Below are 17,020 nucleotides of genomic sequence, written 5' to 3' on the forward strand. Positions count from 1 at the left end.
TTTTTATAATACAACCTGTGTGGTGTCCATCTGTAGTGTTATCACTATGTTCCTGTATGTGTTCATAAATGCTTTACACACTGCCTCTTAGATAAGCCTGCATGCTCGTGCCAAGCTAGCAAGGGGGTGAGCAGGGGTTATTTTGGGAGTATAGCCCCTTACCCTGACTAGACGTAAGGGTCCCTATTTGGTCAAAGGTACCTACCTCTGCCAACTAGAGACCCCCAAATCTAACAAGCTGAAATTTCCTATTGAGAAGGAGTAGCTCTGTGAAGTTTTATATCCCCCACCAAATCAGACACTTCTGAACCTGTAAAAAACCTCTGTTGGATGAACAGATGTGCTGCTACAAGGGCTGTCACTCTGTGGGACTGCTGCTCTGGAAGAGCTACTTTTCAGCAGTGCTGCACTGCTGCCTGCTGCTCTCTGAAGCTGCTGAGGGAGAGACGGATTCTACCTTGAACCCAGAGAGAGCTACAAGAGATTGTTGGCTTGCCTCCTTTTCCTGAGACCCAGGGATATCAAAGTCTCACCACCTGCTCCTGTGCCTGGGTCATTTGAAGAGCACCAGGGGCTTGCGCCAGTAAAATCAACGCATCTCCAGTCTTTGTGTAGCAGATTGGACACATTGACCCTGTTACAAGAGAAGATTTGCCGCATTGCTGAAGGAACCAGCACATCGCCTTAAAGACCCAATGCATCAGGACTGCTGCATTGCCACGTCTGCAGTGTGGTAAGATCGACACATCCCCTCAACTGCTTGGAGAAACCCAGCGCATTGGCTATGGAACCAATGCTTCTAGGCTCATCGTCACAACCGTGTGATGAAAATCAAAGCATTTCCTTGATTGAGGGATCAATACCGATGCATCACTTGGCAGCACTCTGAATCTCCCTGTTGCAACCAGGATCAAGGTACTTTGTTTAGCACCCCTGTGGGGCTCCTGTATCGGGCCTGCGGCACTCGAGGGACATTGACCCAGTCTAGCATGAGCAAATAACCCCTATAGGGGCTTATTGCTTCCAAATACTATTTTTACATTTAATCTTTGAAAAATAATTTTCCAACTTCTACTTATTGCTTTTTTCGTTTTGTTCTTATTTTATTTATAAAGCCATAATCTATTTTTCTAAATTGGCGTGGAGTCTTTTTGTGGCATTTCCACTGTTTTACTATGGTTGTACTGCACAATTACTTAACAAATTGCCTCTTAAATTCAGCCTGCCTGCTCTGTGCCAAGCTACCGGAGGGTGAGAACAGGTTAATTTATGGTGTGTATCTGACTTACACTGACCAGGATCGTGGTTCCTGCTTGGGCTAGGTGCATACCTGTGCCAACCAGAAACCCAGGGGCATATTAACAAGGCCAGGCAATAATTATCGCTAAGCGCACTTAGCGTAGGATAATTAACACCAGCTAACTCTGAATTTTATGGCGGAGATAGCGTGATATCAACAACGCTTATCTCCAAAGCGATACAATTCAGAGCGCAAGCTGCCAATTGTGAGATTTTGCTGGAAATACAGCGATAATCCCACAAGCTTTGGGGATAGCTTGCTGATAGGGATAGACATATTTAGCCATGATATCTACCTTACATAGGAAATCATGGCTATGTCAGAAAAATACCACACGTAAGAAAGCAGCGTTAACCGCAGTTATGGCTGTTAGCGATATCCTTGATAATAGGAGAAATGTCGCTTAGCGACATTTCTCCTATTATTTTACTCTGGAACGCCCCCTTTGCATCTCATTAGAGATGCAAGGGGAAGCGTAGAGTAAAAGGGTGCTAACATGCAAATTTGCTTGTTAGCACCCTGTTGCTGATAGGGCGCCAGTTTTATCTCTGCCTTTTTGGATTTTAAAGCCAAAAAAGCAGAGATAAAGCCCTTGTTAATATGCCCCCCAGTTTCTAACACCTTTTATTTTCTTTAATGCATTAATACCGCAAGTTAGAAACTTGTCATGTCCACCAAAGTCGTTGAGGCCAATCGTAGTTCATTAATCACAAGGGGCCCGATTCACAAAAGTGATCTGAGACAAGATACTAACTTTACGGCTTTCGGGCTTCTCAAAAGGCATTTAGGAGTAGTAAAGTTAGGATTTTGTCTTAAGTTGTCTTACGTTTTGGTTTTAAGACACAATCCTAACTTAAGTTTAACATACGTTTAACTTAAGTGAGGATTTTGGTTTAAGACCAAACTTAAGACAAACTTAAGACAAAATCCTAACTTTACTACTCCTTAATGCATTTTGTGAATACTGAAAGTCCTAAAGTTAGGATTTCGTCTCAGATTGTGAATCGGGCCCCAGATGAGTGGAGATGGTTAGGTCAATTGGATCTCAGAATTCTCACTTAAGCCTTAGTAAAGAGCATTCCAAACTCCAAACAACTGTAATGGAAGGAGCATTGTTATTCACTGTATGATTTCAATATGTGCAGGTGGCGAGGAGGCATGATGGTTTGGCCAGCGTGAGAAATGCTACCTGTGAGCTGCAGTATCACTGATGTAATTCTAGGGAGGCTCACTCAGTAGTTCTCACACAATCTACTTTACATATATGGTGGTCCTGATACAGAGATTGGGTACTCCATTAATCCAAGGCAAGTGGGCAACCATTTCTTCACCCACATCTGTGGGTCCCTCATTGACAGTGGTGTATCTTCAAATGGGTGTATCGTGTGGAGCACTCCCAAGTATTCTTTGGGACAGGACACAGCCAAGCAGTGACTCCCCTGCTTAGTTGTTAGTCCCAGTGATGACACATATGGGAGTTAGAGTGCATCCTAGCATGTGACATGCAACAGCAGGGCTTAAGGATGGGAGGTTATATAATTACCTGAATTTGGTCCCTAGTGGGCTCTATATTCTATATTCATGCCTTTTACTTTACAGGCAAAACACAGATTAATTTCGCAACAATGGCTGTAAAAACCCTTTGGGTAACCCATGCCAGACATGCAGTACTTCTTTACATTTCATATTTGCCTTCATCGTACATTTCTTAGGGGTAATTGCTTTGTCAAGATGCTGTGTACCTGTCTTTTTTTCTGGCAACGTATGGTTCATCTATAAAGCATTCTGTGAACTGAGTCACATCTAGGGTCCATATTTACAAAGGGACACATATGTAGTACAATTATGAAGGCAGAGTCTATGCAGTCATGGCGGAATCTCTGCACTCGGTGCTGACTCTCTGTATGGCATACTCTCTGCAGTGCGCAGTGGGGAGATTCCACCTCAAGTGTGGAGATTCGGCCACTATTCGGAGACTCAGCGCTTGTAACTTTATAAAATACTTCCAAGGTATGTGACCACTACAAACAGGTGCATTTTACAAGCATGACATACTTTGGACCATTTAAGGTCTTTGCACAATAAATCATTGTTTTAGCTTTATAAACCTGGTTTAGTTGGACAGTAATACACACTGCACAAAGTACCAAAAATGAGTTTGGACTCATATAAAAGGATGTTAGAGAAATAACAAATATATATGTTTCTACTGACAACAGGTCAGGCTCCCTACTCGACCTACCTTTGCATTTTCACTCCGCTCTTGTCCGCTCTTGTCTGCGCAGGGAGGCGGAGATGAACTTGATTGCCTGCGTCTGCTGGGGACTGCCGTCTGTCCCAGAATCCAGCGTTTACAGTGCTCCACCCAGGAGGGAGGGGCTTGCCTGCATCAAAGCACTAAAAAGCGCGATTTACCATTGTTGCGCAGGAAAGCCCTTACTGCCTGCATCTGCTGGGGACTGCCTGCCTGTCCCAGAATCCAGTGTTTCCAGTGCTCCCCCCAGGAGGGAGGAGCCTGCCTGCATCAAAGCGCTAAAAAGTGTGATTTAGCATCATGGCGCGGGCGCCTTTACTGCCTGCATCTGCTGGGGACTGCCTGCCTGTCCCAGAATCCCGTGTTTCCAGTGCTCCCCCCAGGAAGGAGGAGCTTGCCTGCATCAAATCGCTAAAAAGCGCAATTTACCCGACCGTGGGCCGCGCCTGAGCAAAGCCCGGGCCAAGGGCGGGCCAGTCTGAGCCCGTCAAAGACTGGCAGAGGCTGGCCTGGGCTGGGCCCTACTATTAACAACTGGGACTCGAGGTACTTAACAACTATTTGAAGGTTTCGGTGGGTAAGCTTTGTGGCCTACACCTATGAGCAGCATAGCCCTGGCAGATGAGTAAACACAAGTTTATTACAGGGCAGAGGGTGGTGGGGACTTTAGACGCCTTTCTCTTGAGAGCAGAATCAGCCTTGATATACGAGATAGAGCTCACAGAACTTAGGCTCTCACTAGAACCCCAGCCGCCACCAACTAAACCAACACATGATATTACTTTCCTCCTTCCAATCTAATAATGACAAAACTTCTTCCCCCTCAAACTCTACACTAGACACTGAAACAGGCCGTACTACCTCCCCCGCACCAATAAGCACAAGCAACAGCTCACTTGTAACAACTAGATTTCAGAAAGCTGACATATGCAACAACAATAGTGAGGAACCCCCCTCTAAGAAGAGGAAGGGTAGGGGCACACAAAGACCAAAAGGAAAGCGAATACCCCAAAGGCCACTAGACCTAAAACTAGAAATAATGACAAAGGTGCCAGTAACGGGTCCCTTCCAACATGGCTGCCAGCAGCACTAGCCAGTTCCCTCTGGCCCAAAAACTAGCCTCAATCGAGGATAGGTTGATAAAACTGGTGGGGTCCATCACTAATATTACATTAGGAGGCCACAATAAGCTGAAGGGGGGAATGCCACGCTGTAAGGGCATTAGGGGAAACAGCCTGGCAGTTAATAATAAGGCATCAGTATCATCTAGATTGCACGCTAGTATGGCTGAGGTACAAGCTCAGGTTCACCCCCCAATGCTAAGAGCTCTGCCCAGCATATTAGATCAGCCAAGGCAACGATTGTAACCTGATGGCTCACACCTCGGAAATACAGTATGAGCCCTACACCCTCGTATGTCTCACACACAGTAGCAGAAGGCACCACATATGGGCCTAGGACAGTTAGACCCCAACATACACTTAGCGATTACCAGGGTTTTCCCGGAGAAAGAAATCTAATCTTACACCTTCGCCCAGAAGCTACTGCATATACAGTAGTCCAGGCAAATGTCCTGCCTCTTCCCCACAACACCACTGAGCATTGGTCAGCCCTAAAGAACAAGTCATTACACATGGTGTCCGTAAGGACCGGGTTGACTAATGTTCTTTTCTCGGAGTTTAAGATGGCGTGTAGAATACTCTGGGTGGGTAAGTCAAGCAAGTCTCTAGCAGGTGACTGTGTGGTCATAAACTTTAGATCACCTACACTAGTTCAGTCCATTCTCGACATGGTAGGGAACCAGTTTATCTCCTCCCACAATTCAAATATCCTGCCCCTGGGGTATTTCTACCAACCCTCCCGACTTGTGAGATATATCCCCGCCAGAGAACCAACCACAAGGAACGAGAGGCCGAGATATAACATTCCACTGAGCAACCGTTATGGCATTTTTAGCTCACTAGAAGATCAAAATTGACTGGCCCCCCTCTCCAAGATTCTCCCCAAATACTGAGGAAGGTACAAATATATATCGCAGTTTTGAGGAACATAACCATTAAAACATGATGACTCAGGTCCAACAAATTCTCCTTACTATGGAGTCGCAGGTTACAGCTAGTTTTTATCTAACCTTGACGGTTTCCAATGAACCCATAGCGACCACTATCTCAGAAAGGTTGCCACCTACAAGTGAAAGTAGACTAATCAGTCCAGTAGGTTCACCAGTCTCCTATGATGTAGTAGAGGGAACATTTTGTGATTTAGCTTCCTGGAATGTTGCCGGGTTGCTGTCCAAACTGACGAATCCCTTACACAATATCATATGCTTTCAGGAAACATGGGCAAAGGAGGTAATACATATTAATGGATTTAAAACATTCCATAATCCAGCCATGGAAGGCACGAGTGGAATAGCGAAAGGGGGACTTATAACATACATATCTATTAAGCTAGTAGTGAAAAAGATACTGCTGCAGAGCGAGGAACCCTACTACCAATTTGTTGTTATCCATGTTAAGGCAACTCACACTATTTTATTGATACATTAGTCCCCCATATGAAGTACATAGCACTTTAATGTAATTATTTAATAACCTGCAGGCCCTGCTAAGTAATACTCACAGGGACATGATGGTGATAATGGTAGGGGATTTTAATTGTAGCCTAAGCCCAAGCAAGGGTGGAATACTTGTGGCGTTTTAGCTGAAGAAGGCAGTAACACTAATTTCCGCCACTCCGTTCTGGGGGATTTGTACAATAACCTGATTTTTAGTATGACTTTGGGCGTTGCAAATGAATTGACCAATAAGCCTCCACCCATGCCCTGTACTTTCAATGGAAGGGGCTGCCATTCGACCATCGATTATATTCCTATATCGAACAGCCATGCCCATAGATTACTCATTTTACGTGGATGAGATTTCATTGAGTGACCACTTCCCCTTGTGTCTCTCAGTTCAAATACTAAGTAGTAAACCGAATAGGCAAGATGCAATAGACAAGGCTCTATCTGACATTGCCATTGATAAGATAAATGGCTAGAGCCTTCGCTGGTCGATGGTGAACCCAGTAGCGATCATCAAAAAACTGATGGACAAAAGCAGACCAGATTTTGAGACCTCTCTGAGTTAGGCGGTCACCCCTGTTAGTATAATTTCCTCCTTTCAGTCAATAGCAGAGGCTGTTATAGAGTCGCTGTTTGTCCAGGTGAAGAGTAAAAGAAAGCCCGACGGATGGTTTAATTCGAAGTGCACACGGGGAATTGCACAAGCCCCCTTAAAATGCTGCGAAAATAAGAACAGCAAGAGCAGAATACAGGACAGTCATTAGGGAAAGAAAAACAACAGTAAGAAATGAAGTCTGGGAATCTCTCCATGAAGCCTCCAAAAGGGGTGATAGCCTGGCATTTTGGAGGTTGTAAAAGCACCTTTCCTGAATTCCGGGGAAGGGCCCTTAATAGAGTTTGCCATATCCGAAAGGTAGTGGATTGACCCCTTTTCGGGAGTATACAATTTAGCCCCTAACCAAGTTACCCACAAGGGAAATTCTCATAAGGTAACCACCAGTGACCCTGAGATTCAGCATTACGATCTCCGGTTCACACCAGAGGAGGTGACACGTGCGCTTGCTGCGAGCGCAGGGGGAAGGCTCCAGGACTGGATGGGGTCCCCATCGATCTACTGAAATCTGACAATGAACTTTGGGGGCCAATTGTTACCCAGGTCTTAGAGGCCAGCTGCCTTGCCCCATTTCCAACATCATGCGTTGAATCCACCATCGTCCATTATTTTGAAAAAGGGGAATACACAGGAACCGAAATGTTATAGGCCCATCTCTTTGTTAGATGCTATGACTAAAGTAGCGTGACAAATCATACTGGAACATTTACAAGATTGGGCTGAAGAAAATAATGTCCTGTCCGATATCCAATATGGCTTCCGCGAAGGGCTGGGGACGGTGGAGCAAAGTTCAAACTTAGCCATTTTAGTTGGGAAGTATACACACGGGTGAAGAGAAGTAGATTGTTTCTAGTGTTTATAGATCCTACTGCCGCTTTTGACTCAGTGAGACATAAGGAGCTGTGGGTTATCCTTGAACAGATAGGGGTGGACACTCAAATAATTAATTTTCTTAGAAGTCTATACTGCAAAGCCAAGAGACGAGTGCGTTTCGGCGTGGCCGGCGATCACACTGCCCCTTTCACTATTAGAAGAGGGGTCAGGCAAGGGTGCGTCCTGGCCCCTTTTCTTTTTAACCTCTATATAAATTGGCTGTATGAGGCACTTGTTAAGGATAATCAGGACTTCCCACAAACAGCGGCACGTCCCATTCCCACTATTCTGTATGCTGATTATGCGGTCTTAATGTCTCACACTCAAGTGAGCTTACAGAGGGTTTAAAACAGTTTCACCAAGTACATGGGCCACTTGGAATTCTACAAAAACATACATAATGAGGAGTGAGCTGGGAGCCACAAATGTTGGGAGATGTTTCTGGAAGGCCAGAAAATTGAGCATACAAATAGTTTTGCTTACTAGGGTATACTTTTTGACCACAATGACACATGTACACAAGCCATTGCGGCAAAAAAACTTGTCTTTGTAAGATCTACAACGGCCCTCCTTACTTTGCGAGAAAACTTGGGAGAAGACCTCCATCAGAACTAATACAGATTTACAAAGCCAAATGTATCTCTGCAGCTATGTATAGGGCGGATGAGTGGGGATTTGCAGACACTCAACCCCTGCAAACTGTGGAAAACAGCTTTCTGAGATACATATTAGCAGCCCCTAGTAGTCTATCTGTGTATGTCTGCCACTCTGAGTTGGGGCTCCCTTATCTTGCAGATTTAGTAAAGATGGAGCCTATTCTCCTATGGCATAGGTTATGGACAAAACCAGAGACTAAGTTAAACAGGGAAATTTTAGCAGACAGCCTACGATGTGAAGTAGCCTTAGCTATTCCATGGCTGAGGTTCATCAGAAATGTTATGTCCGATCTCGGTCATTTGGAATATTATAGTAACCCAAAATCCATGCCATCTATCAGTAGAAAGGAGATATTTGTACCTGGTGGCTATGATAGGTTTTTACTAACGTGTTTTAGATATAGTATCTTCTACAGACTCGTGAGTTTTCCAGTTGTAAATGATTGGTCCCGAGAACTAAGCCTGTGCCCATGTGATATCTGCTCAGAACAATCAACAATACATGTGATCCTTTTTTGTAGATTTTATAGTAATTTAAGGAAAGTTTGGATTGTCCCAATATTAAAAGCGCTTGGGCTGAGACAATGCCATCCAGCATTACTTGTGTTACAGCTTCTGGACGATGTACATAAGGTCTGGAGGGTAGGCATGTTTCTAAAAAAAGTATTTACCCACAGGACATTTATCACATATTAATCATGAAATTTAGTACAATTGCTTGCATCATTACATTTTATTGTAAATAGGCCCTGTATATAAAAGTTTACTGTATTTAATATATGAACTGTCTTTTAATATATGTATTTTTATGAGTGTCTCAAAAAGCAATCAAATAAAGTTTTTAGAATTTGAATGCACTGTCATCGCATTCAGTGCAAGCCTTCCGTCTGTGTAGTCAGTCTTTGCCAATATGTCTGAACACTATGATGGAGCTAGGTAAACAAGTTCTTATGTAATGTGTTATCCTATCACTGTGTGAAATAATTTTGGTGATCTTTGGTAAGCTGTATTCACAACTAAGTTACCAACTAGGGATGTTGCACTGGCAAGCTACCAAAAGACTGTGATTTGACATTTTGAAGGTTTCTGTGGAGGTCAGTCTAGAAACCAGACGGATAGTGGAAGGTCATTCTTTCGCTAGCAACAGGTAACAACAGAAGTGAAGTTATTGAAAGGACAAAAGGTTAATGGGCATAAGCTTAACTAATGCAGCTTTCTTTACTAAAGTGAGAGGTTCACCCCATGAAGAAAAATCTTCAGTGAGAAAAGTGGGAAGGAGAGAAGTGTCAGGTATGAAGTTAGATGCATTACAGTAATGGTTACACTAGACAAGAAGGTAAATCATGAAACTAATTAGCTCTTATTCTTTACCAACAAAGTGACAGACGCGGAGGCACAGACAGTTCAACCACCAGAACTATGAAGAGGACAGTAGAAGAACCCTATAAAGAAGCACCAAAGTATGGCACCCTCCTGTGATGAACTCATCTGATCAATCTTTCTCTCTCTACAACACCTCGCTGTTTGGTTTGGGACTTAGCTTGCATCAGCTGGGCACTGCTAGCTGACAGGGAGATTTGGGACTAGGGTACAACTGAAAAGTATGTTTTGCTCCCTCAGGCAAGAAAAGCAGGTTAGTGCCCTCAACCTTAACAACACTTCATATTATTATCTCTCAGCATACTAAGCTTTTATGAAGAACACATCAAGGCTTCCTGTTAAATGACTGGTCCATTACCAGTGGGTTAAGAGTTGGGGGTTATTAATTTATAGATATGTGGTTTCGGTACACTGCAAGAGTGTATGTGTTAGTGTACGTTTGGGAAGGTTAGCTGTAAATTGTTGACCGAAGGAACAGATTCTCTTTTTAACTTAAAAAAGCTCAAACTTGCACAATATTATATCACCTGTGATGACATTATGTGACCTCAGGAGCAGGTATTTCTAATCTGCAAGATCACATTACTTGACACTGTCCATATCAGAGAATATTATATCATTACCTATCCAAATTGACACTGAGGAATACGCAACATGAAATGCATATGGAATTATGAGCACTGGGACTAGCCCCACCATCACCAACATCTCACTTTGGCATATCTTTTCAGAGAAGGACAGGAACTGGTCAATTGGTTTTTCCAACAGGGTGATCCATTCACAAAATTCATGTCTGGATTTGTTAAACCCATTTCTGAACACATTACAGGAAACTTTTAATATCTATCAACCTTTCTAGAAGGTCACACGTGCTACTGGAGAGATGGGAGGGCTGAAGTTCTATTGAGCATTTCTTCTTCTAGAGGACAGAGGTCTTTGGCATCTGTGCATGGCAGGTGCACATTTTGGGTTTAATTGACTTGTGTATAGCTCAATCAAAAGAAGTGAAACACATTTCAATGTATTTATTATGTGTTTGCCAGTGTCTTAAGATTAACCAAATGACTAAGGTGGAATTCATGGACTTATGACTAAAGAGTTTGCATTTATCTATTTATGGTGTATGTAGGAAAGTGCCCTTTTTTGTGCCCCCCCACACGTTTTTCCGCAATCCTGATTGCTGACTCTGAAAGTGCACAGGAGCCTGCTATTCGAACCCCAGTGCCAGTGCTGTCTCCTTAAATATGATGTATGTCACTGCCTGCAGCACTGATTGGTCCACCCTGAGTAACCCAAGTAAAGAGATGAATGCAGGTCTGCCATTGAAGACTGCCAGAGCAGTACAAACTGCTCCAACTCCATTTTGCCCTCAACCTGAGGGCTCAAGGCCAGGAGACAGGGTGGTTTATATTAAAGGTGTGGACATATAGGTGGAAGATTGTATGTCTCTGCAGTAGCCTATTGCTATGAAGGGTTAACATAAGTGTTCAGGGGCGATAGTAAAACATGGGCTTGCACCCCTAGACTCCATGGTTGCCAGCCCCATTATAGACCCACGAAAACGTTTCATGTTTGTTATCAAACAGCTTGTCTCATCAGATCCGACTTTCTCCTAGAGTCGCATTTAATGTGACATGCACCCAGGTGCCTACCTTAGAGGTTGCTTACCTATTTACCCCAGACATTCCTGTGCTCAGGCTGACAGCCTGCATCTGCCGCTTTTAAGAATGGAATCTTACCCCCTGCCAGGAGCCTTGGACACTTCTAGGGGTGCCTGGGTGAGAGATGTCACCTCCTCCCTAACTGAATAGCCAGTGGCGTGGCACATTAGGGTGGTGAGTTTTAAAGCTCCCACAGCCTCTGATATGCAATAAGGCTGCCTTCCAAAGGAGGAAACAGCCAAACCCCTACCCTGGAACATTTGCAGAGAAGTAGGAGTGAAAATTAGGTAGTCAAGAGCAGTGTTTCCTCTCATTTTGTTCCTCTTTGGGCTGCATTACAGGAGCACAATGCACTGCATCTAAGGCTGCGTGTGCTGAAGTCAAGCAACAACTTAATATGCAAGCATGTGCTGTATGCAAGCTACCAAAATTAGTGACTTAGTAAAGGTGCCATTGGCGCTAATGCAAATGGGGAAAAATGCTACCCTCACCTCTGGGTTGGTGTTAAAGACACCCATTTTAGGTGTGCAGTGGGCTCATTGCACCTCTCGCCATGGGTGCCTCAACACGTTGTACCCTATTTGTTCTACAAACAATTCCTTTCTATTTGATATCTCCATGCCACTTTTATCTCCTCCTTGCAGTTTTTCCTACCCCTATCCACTACCACTCAATCTCTCTCACTGGTCCCCATCTCCTTCCTTCCTTTTTTATTATTTTCTTCTCTCCATGCTCCTCCTTACCCTCTCGAATGTTCTTTCTCTACTTCTCTTCTGCTCCACTTCTCCCTCATCCTAGCTCCTCTTTTCAATCTGCACCCTCCTCTTTTCTCTCCCGCAGACTCCCTCCAATCTCACTTTTTTGCTCTAATTTCAACCTTACTCTATAAAATTTATAATATAAATATGCTTCTCTCTTACCCATCTCAATCTTCTTCTTGTCTCCAACCTCATTGTTTGTCACCTCTCAGTCTACCTATCCTCTTTTGATTGTTTTATCATCCTTTTCTTCGTTATTCATTTCCCTTTCTTTTTTAACTTTTTACACTTAACTCTCCTTTCTTTCTTTTACCTCCATTTCTTGCTTATTCACGTGTTCCTTTTTCTGCCCCTCTTCCATAGCTTATGCTCTCTATGTATGCCTCTTTTTCTATCTACACTCATATCTCTCCTCTCTCCTGCACTCCCAAATATTCTTTCCTCTCCATCTTTCTATTATTTTTCTCCTTTCCTATCTAGCACATACTCTTCCTTTACAATCCCCATATTTTTTATTTCTCCTTTTCTTTACTCTCCCATCTTTATCTCCATTATATCTTTACTACCTCCTTGTTCATTTTCTAATGCTGTTTCTCCTCTCCCTTTATTCTCTTTACTTCATATCTCAATCTTACCCCTCAACTTTTTCCCTCCTTAAAATCTTGCCTCCCCAGTTGATCTCCTCCTTCCAACCTCATTCCTTCCACCTCTATTTAATTGCACCCCTCTGCTCTTCCTCCTTTCTGATGCAGTTTCACCTCATCCAACAGCTTCCACCCTGTTTACTTGTCCCCTTTTCTACTGTATAAAAAGCTCCGGCACAACCCATTGAATGGATGTTTGGCTTCTGCTCCACTGTACTCTCTGTTTTGAGTTTTAATAGTGCCTGCCTGGGACAGGTTTTATTCTCCGTTTGAATGACTCTTCCCCAAACCCTCCCAGGGGAAGAGACCACACAGAAGTAAAGCCAAGGAACACTTCACAAAATTCTTCGCAAAATAATTGCAGTTGTTGGCTGCTTGTGTTCTGGTTCAAGGAGAAGTTGGCATGGTAGTGTGCCTAGACTGTTCCTATTGGAGCAGAGCAAAGATTGATTTGCATATGACTGTGCTCAAATTGAGTTGGCACGATGGGCAACAGAATGATGGTTTGGAATGCTACCCTGAGTGATTGTCAGTGATTGGACAAGGATGAGAGACAAAAAAGTATGTCTCCTCGATGTAGGAATAACAGTGGAGCAAATTTTAAAAGTTTCCATATTATTCAAACTTTGTATATGTGTTGCACTGTGCTGTACACATACAGTGGGACATGTTATAAAGAATGTTTTTGGCACTGCAAGGATCCACTTCCACTACAAAATCTATGCTTGCCAGAACCTTCACACTCTTGTACTGAGGTCAGGGGCACTGGAATCATGTACGGTTGTGGCGTTTCCGCAAAACTATGAATATCCCGCGCTCCACACATTACTACACAATCATTACAATGGAGTGATTGCCCTCCCAGATATAAGATCCTACTACTGGGCAGCACACCTGACAGCAATTAACAAGTAGGGACACTTGCCGGGGACATACCCAGCATATGCACTGGAGCGATGATAATATGAGACACACTCACACTTGCACTACATATATGGGGGAGGGACACTAAACACTTGCTAACGTCCACTCAGAGGACAGTGGCAGCATGGAAGGGTGCAGAGAAACAAATGGGCTTTGATAAGAAGGTAACGAGGGAGACACCACTATGGGAAGGCACGCGCCTCCCAGACATAGGGAAATTGACGATGTTCAAAGACTGGGACATGATCGGAATCTCCAAAGTAGGAGACTTGATAAAGGAAGGCACTCTGATCACGTTTTGAGCTCTGCAGCGAGAGTACCAGCTGAGGGACAGATAGAGATGTAAATACATGCAACTACAACAGGCATGGACCACAGAGGGAATAGATTTGCACCACTGAAGGTCAGACTCCTGCGAGGGGAGATAGCAGAAAAGGCTATTTCCTGGACCTATAAGACACTCATAAATAATGTTCCAGACAATGTGGGGGCCCTGAGGAGACGCTGGGAGATCACCCCTCGTGACCTAGAAGATATAGACTGGGAGGCTGCCCTAATGTAGGTGGCAATCAAATCAAGGCAAAATTTAATTCAGTTCAAAATCCTCCACAGGGCGTACGTGATAAGGTCCAGGCTCTATAACATGGGATGGGCAGAATTCCCTGGCTTCCTTTGCTGCACCATAGATAGTGGCACATTCATGCATACCCTATTGGAATGCATGCACATACAAAGATACTGGTCCAAAATAACGCGAGAGCTAAGCAAGATTACAAAGAGATGCCAAGTATGCAATGTTGGCATACCTTCAAAAATAGACCTGCCCAGGCGAAACCTCATTCTTTGTAATTTGGGGATGGCAGGGCCCAAGAGAGACATAGTCAAACACTGGGGAGTACTGCAGGCCCCAATTCTGCGGTAGTGGAATGCTGGGACTTACATGTATATGGGGGCAGAGCAAGTGACATATAAAATTAGAGGTGTTAGATTTGGCATTTTTTGGCGAGTTTCCCCTGAATTTTTGATTTCTGACCTCCCGGTTGTGACTCTGTTTATGCTGCTGTAATGATCTGCGCACTTTCCTCACTGCTGTCCAGTGGTAAAGTGCAAGTGCTTCTCTATAAAATGTGTTATGGATTGGTATTTCCATGATTGGCTTATTTGAATTATGTATCAGTACTTAGTAAAGTGCACTGCGAGTGCCAGGGCCTATAAATCAAATGCTGTTGGTGGGCTGCAGAACTGGATTGTGCCACCAGCGCAAACAGCCCATAAAGTGTAACTCTGGCCTGCCATTGCAGAGCCTGTGCGCAGCCTGGGGCTGCCATGTCGACTTGACAAGTGCACACACTTGCAAGTCCCTAAACCTTCCCTTTTCTACATGTGAGTCACCCCTTAGGTAGGCCCAAGGTACCCCCATTGGCAGGGTGCACTGTATGTGAAAGGTAGGACATGCCCTGGTGTGTGTGGCATGTCCTGATAGTGAATGACAGCCTAATTAATTTTTCACTATTGCAAGGCGACCTGTTCCCCATAGGCCAGAGTGGGCAGTGAGATTATAACATCCTATATTCCTAACTGACCCAGGGAACATGGAAGAAATTCGAGTTTAGTATGCCTGAACTCAGAATGAGAAAATACATCTTTTAATGTAGTTGAATTTAACATTCTGTGTTTGAAAATACCACTTTTAGAAAGTAGGTATTTTCTGACCTAACCATACAGCCTGCCTCAGCTAGCTTGTGTATTAGCTGTCTGGTTTGTGAGTGACAGGGGCTGGGGGAGAATCCAGGAGACAGGGTGAGTCAGCACAGAGCTCAATAGACCTATCTGCACATAGATTGGTGGGAGGAGTAGCACCTGGCTCTGAATAGGACTGTGCCTGCCTTCCACAATGCTGGTTCCACCTCATGTTGTGCATCTGAGGACCCTGGCCCACACTGATAAAGGAAGAAGGTGCACACTGGCAGGATGCACCCAAAACTGGTTTGAACTAGGTCCAGGCCCTCTGCCTTCAGAGGACAAAAGAATTGCTGGTATAAATATTGGTGCCCAGACCCCAAGACTTTAGAACTCACTGGAATCAAGGAACCTGCCAAGACGAAGAGCTGGAAGAGCTGCCAGAAGGAGTACTGCCCCTTTGCTGTGTTGTTGGTTTGTTGCATTGGCCTGCTGCTGCTGCTTCTGCCTTGGGCAGTGGAAGGACTAGACTGAACTTTCTCTACTTGTGCTGAGTATCTCCAAGGGCCTGAAACCGAGCAGCCCTCCTATTAAGAATTCTCAGGGACTGCAAAGACTTCACCAACCTCTGGGTACTGCTCCTAGAACCGCTGTTTCAGTTGCCACACAGAAGAGGGAACCACGACCGACTCTGTCACCGACTCAGTCTCTGGCCTTGTGTCCTGGAGGCACCTCAGGCAGCACAGTCTCACCCTGCACCATGAGCCTTGGTTTCACTGACGCTGTCTGCATGATCATCACCGAGCCACTGCCTGCACTGCATCAAGAGGACAGCGCAGCCCGCACTGCCTCGCTTCACTTCGCTGGCCTGGTCTCACCGACACGATTGCTGCTGGCTCGACACCCGTGACCGCCTCGTCACGCAAAACTGTCCGGCTCCACCAGCGCCTATTTCTGCCAATTGCCTCTTTTGCTTGCATCGCAACCTGCCAACACCGCATCAAGCACCATCTCGCCCTGCACCGCAAGCCTTGGTCTCACCGACGCGTCTGCACTGAGCCACTGCCTGCACTAAATCGAGAGGACACTGCGCCCTGCATCGCTTCCACTTTGCACCATAACCATGACGGACGCCATGACTGGCTCTGTTACCTGCACCGCAACCTGCCAGCACCACATCGAGCACCGTCTCGCCCTGCACTGCAAGCCTTGGTCTCACTGACGCCGTCTGGACGATCGTCACCAAGCCGCTGCTTGCACCACATCAAGAGGACACAGCATCTTGCACCGCTTCTACTTTGCATCGCAACCGTGACGGATGCCATGACCGGCTTGCACCTCCGTGTGAACCACACTAAGAAAGGTACTGTTAACAAGTCTGTTCACGCTGTTGCTGGCCCGTACTGACGCGGTCAGCTGGAACTGAGAGACTCTGTTGTTTTCAGCATTGTGTTAGGCTCGGACTGAGCTACCGATTCGTACAAACTGTGTTTTCCACGTATTTTTGCAATTCAAAGACATCTTGCGAATTAACTATTTTTAAAGTACTGTATTTTGGATTTTTATTGTATTTGGTATTGTTTTAAATATATAAAAATATTGGCTACTTTTTCTAAACTGGTGTGGTGTTCTTTTGTAGTACATATATTGTATTACAGTTGGTTTTGTGCAAATGCTTTACAGACTTATCTTATCTTAAGTGACATTTATA

Source organism: Lissotriton helveticus, chromosome 7, assembly GCF_964261635.1.
Source record: "Lissotriton helveticus chromosome 7, aLisHel1.1, whole genome shotgun sequence".
Lineage (NCBI taxonomy): Eukaryota > Metazoa > Chordata > Amphibia > Caudata > Salamandridae > Lissotriton > Lissotriton helveticus.